Source organism: Priapulus caudatus, unplaced genomic scaffold, assembly GCF_000485595.1.
Source record: "Priapulus caudatus unplaced genomic scaffold, Priapulus_caudatus-5.0.1 Scaffold176, whole genome shotgun sequence".
Taxonomy (NCBI): Eukaryota; Metazoa; Priapulida; class Priapulimorpha; order Priapulimorphida; family Priapulidae; genus Priapulus; species Priapulus caudatus.
The window spans coordinates 177,790-181,863 of NW_014577237.1; positions in this window are offsets into that span (position 1 = coordinate 177,790).

Below are 4,074 nucleotides of genomic sequence, written 5' to 3' on the forward strand. Positions count from 1 at the left end.
AACATGAACGAACACAACGTCACAATCCAATAGGAACAAACATCATACAAAATCTCATATCAACGACTTGTCCGTCAATAATCAATTGACACAGAGCGAAATTCAATCATTTATCTGGCATTGCGTGGCAGACAATCATCTGGCATTACACGGCTATACAGACGCTTCGTCTAAAACATCAGTTCATCTAAATAGTGTATGAAATCGTAACAGTGCACAGAATTAAACAAGGCTCGTGCATTTAAAATGAGTATTCGGATACCCTGTTATAAAAACGAAACCTTTGGCAATGTACCGGCGTAGACGCACACGTCTAGATAGGTGACAGGACATAGCACCTAGATACAGGTGCAGCGTTTATTAAACACTAGCACACGCGTGTACGCAGAGGACTTCACAAAGTAGCCAGGACAAACAACTGAATGCAGCATTACATAGTAAATACCATATAATGATAAGCAATTCACACGCACAATGCCAAAACACCAGTCAAATCCATCCAGTCACACCGTTGGCCCTACGTACTTGGGCCTATAGCCTTATTTTCGACGTGAGCTTATGGTCAGGGGAGCTCAAGCCAATACATAGACTTCTCTACCACATAAACCACAAGGATTGCGGGGTCCGTCTTCGGCAGAGCGAGCGCAGAGCATCACGGGACGGGAGCACGTACGTCGTCAAGTTGGGAAATCCCCTCGCGAAACATATAATAACAACGTAGCACGAGTGTATAGTACATGTAGTCATATACTGGCATGTATAACCGATCATGCGTGTAACACGTACATGCGTGTATCACGTGCATGCGTGTATCACGTACATGCATGTGTAACACGTACATGCGTGTAACACGTGCATGCGTGTATCACGTACATGCGTGTAACACGTACATGCGTGTAACACGTGCATGCGTGTATCACGTACATGTGTGTAACACGTGCATGCGTGTATCACGTTCATGCGTGTATCACGTGCATGCGTGTATCACGTACGTGCGTGTAACACGTGCATGCGTGTATTACGTGCATGCGTGTAACACGTGTATGCGTGTAACACGTGCATGCGTGCAACACGTGCATGAGTGTAACACGTACATGCGTGTAACACGTGCATGCGTGTAACCGTGTATGCGTGCAACACGCGCATACGTGTAACACGCGCACGTACGCATGCACACATACACATGCACACATACACACGCACGCATCATATGGCAGAATATAATTCCACCCAACATAGACATTCGTGTACTCAGACAATAAAACAGCGAGCCTGAAATCTTCTCTGAGCGCGAACGGGGGGGGGGGAGCAATTAACAAAAACGCAGCCTCGTGCTAACGACAGTGGATTCGACAGCAACAGCACGCACCCTGGCTGAGGTTTCATCTAACAACGCCAGGCAACAAACGACAACACAAGTGTCAATATCACGCGCCGTGAAAGCATTAGCACAGGACAGGTTGTAGTACATATATAATACAAAGCATCGTGGTCACATTGCGTACGTGAGTGCGCGCGCGCGTGTGTATTATATTACACATATCTATGTACGCATGCCCGTAGCTACTACGTCATTGATGACGCTCCATTCTACGGGCTGATGGTATATGAAACTGATACGGCATATACCGATAATCCGATTGCAACAATTATACAGGATCCTGTTATATGTGCGCGCGCATCACACACGCCCGCACGCAAAAACACGCGAGCGCATGCCGCCAAACGCACACGCATTCGAATTTCATGACTCGCCCGTACGTAGCCGTGCTGACTTAGTTATGACTATTTGACCATTAGTAGCAAGCAGCCCGCCTAAATGGATACTGGGAAGGCCATTCGTATATGCGACAGCATCGGTAACAACGCGCGGAAGAGTTATTAGCAGTTTTATGAATCGGCGATCATAAACACGATCGCTCCGTGGATACATACTGCGTGTCTTACATCATTTTTTCGCAAGAGCAAACTCACAGCTTGTAAAGCGGGGCGCGATAACTGCCTTTACTATTTGGACACAGGCGGAAAGATCAGGCACCGTCTCTGTCGACAATATGCACGTATACGATGACTAGACTCAACACAACGGCCGCTGCTTGTACAATTTGTCTCCGAAAACCGCCGGGAACCGCTAGTGTCGCCGCCTGGCGGGCCGCGGTACTTCAAAGGCACATTGAGAAGTAATACTCGGGCGCGGTCTAGCCACGCCCATAGCAGCATCTCTACCCGACAACCAGGACGTCATAGCGCGACTGTGACACTTGCCTCTGTCCCATGCGCAAATCACCGCCATCTTCGGTTATTTTGAGATAATTGTTTTACGATATTTTTTAGATAATTTTGAGCACGAGTCTGTCGCACTGGCGCACGCGGAAATGTGTGTACGCAGGCAACCTTGAGTAATAACCAGCGGCGATGGGCCCGTCGTTCGTTTACACGCGCAAGTTTACCGCGAAAACTCGCAAGGGAGAGCAAGGCGGCGGCAGCAGCAGCAGCAACATCATCGTCGTCATCGTCGTTATTGACGGACTGTACAACAAAGAGCGAGATATATATATATAGATAGATAGATATGTGAGGGCAGAGTATATAGCTAGATGTGTAAAGAGGCGTGGGTGATGTCGGGTAAACAAACATACTGACACGCGTGAATGCACGGATACACACACACACTGTTTGCGGTATCACATAATATTTAGTAAAGCATAGCCTTTGAGCGACCACCCCGGTTGAATTGCTAGACTATGTTTTTTTACGCATGTATTTACGTGGCAGCGAGCAAATATGAGAATTGATAAGTCAGAATTCAATCAAGGGAGCCGGAAACGGAAATGTTTGGATAGCGCGATACAGCAAACCCGTGCGTGTGCTTCATACTCATTGCCACTACTTGAAACTGCATTTTCCATGTTAAAAAAATCGAATTTTATCAAAGTTTCACGGGGAAAATAGTCGCACATAGGCACGCACAACATCACCCGCGTAAGAGCGACGCCTTTACGAAGCGCTGAATTAAGGTGTATTCCTTGCATTTGAAATTATAAAAAACGAGATGAAACGGTTGATATTTATGTGGCCATAATTGAGTTGGGTGGTGTGTGCGGAATAGGTTGCTGAAAACCCATTTGACTAGAGTGTCGACAAGTACTCCCAACTAAATCAGCATTTTGATTAGCTATAAATATACATCGTCAAGAAAACTACCATAGCAAACATTTACATTTTCTGTGTAACTAACTTTAAAGAAGCGCTATCTGTGGAATACATTTATTTCCCATTAACATATTTACCATCAGCGTCACGCACTTATAATGCTGATATAATATGTACATCTAGAACTGACATAATATACATACGGTCGACGTATACATACGCGAGCAACGTATATGTAAATAAATAACCACTGCACACCGGAATTTGAAATCTCTCTCATATATGTTTTCTATCGCGCATTCATTTCATCGCTGGCTCATATTTGTCACTTTTTCTATTATAGACCAACAACGAGTGCGTACTGGGTTAACAATGTCTTTGTTAACTCTAGGCCCTTGCTGCACCGTTGCGGAGTAGGGGTAGGGGACGAATACATACATGCCAAGGGGAACATAATAATCACATTCTCCTATGCGTGCATGTGTAATATCATGAGTGAATAAAAATGGTTTTTTTATTTACTTCTGGTAATATCATAGTCGACTGTCTGTACTTTATATATTTATATATGTTCCCCTCTTATCATGGAAATTTTCCTAACAGTTGGATATATCGTAGCGACGCCGCTAGGGGCACATGTCGAAAACAGCTGAAAACGAGCTGCTCCAGGTAACGATCACACCCCCTCATCGTATTTAAAAATTCCCACCGAGGTCGTTTCACTCGCACACTGATATGCGCAGCCAGTGCCTTGCTCTCTCTCTCTCCCCTTTCTCTCACATTCGCTCTCTCTCCCTCTCTCTCTCTCTCTCTTTTCGCGCACATTTTCCCAAATGGTTTTCCGGATCGCTATACGACACAACGCTACGTCCCTGACGGACGATGCGGCTCTCGCTCTCTCTCTCTCTCTCTTTTCGCGCA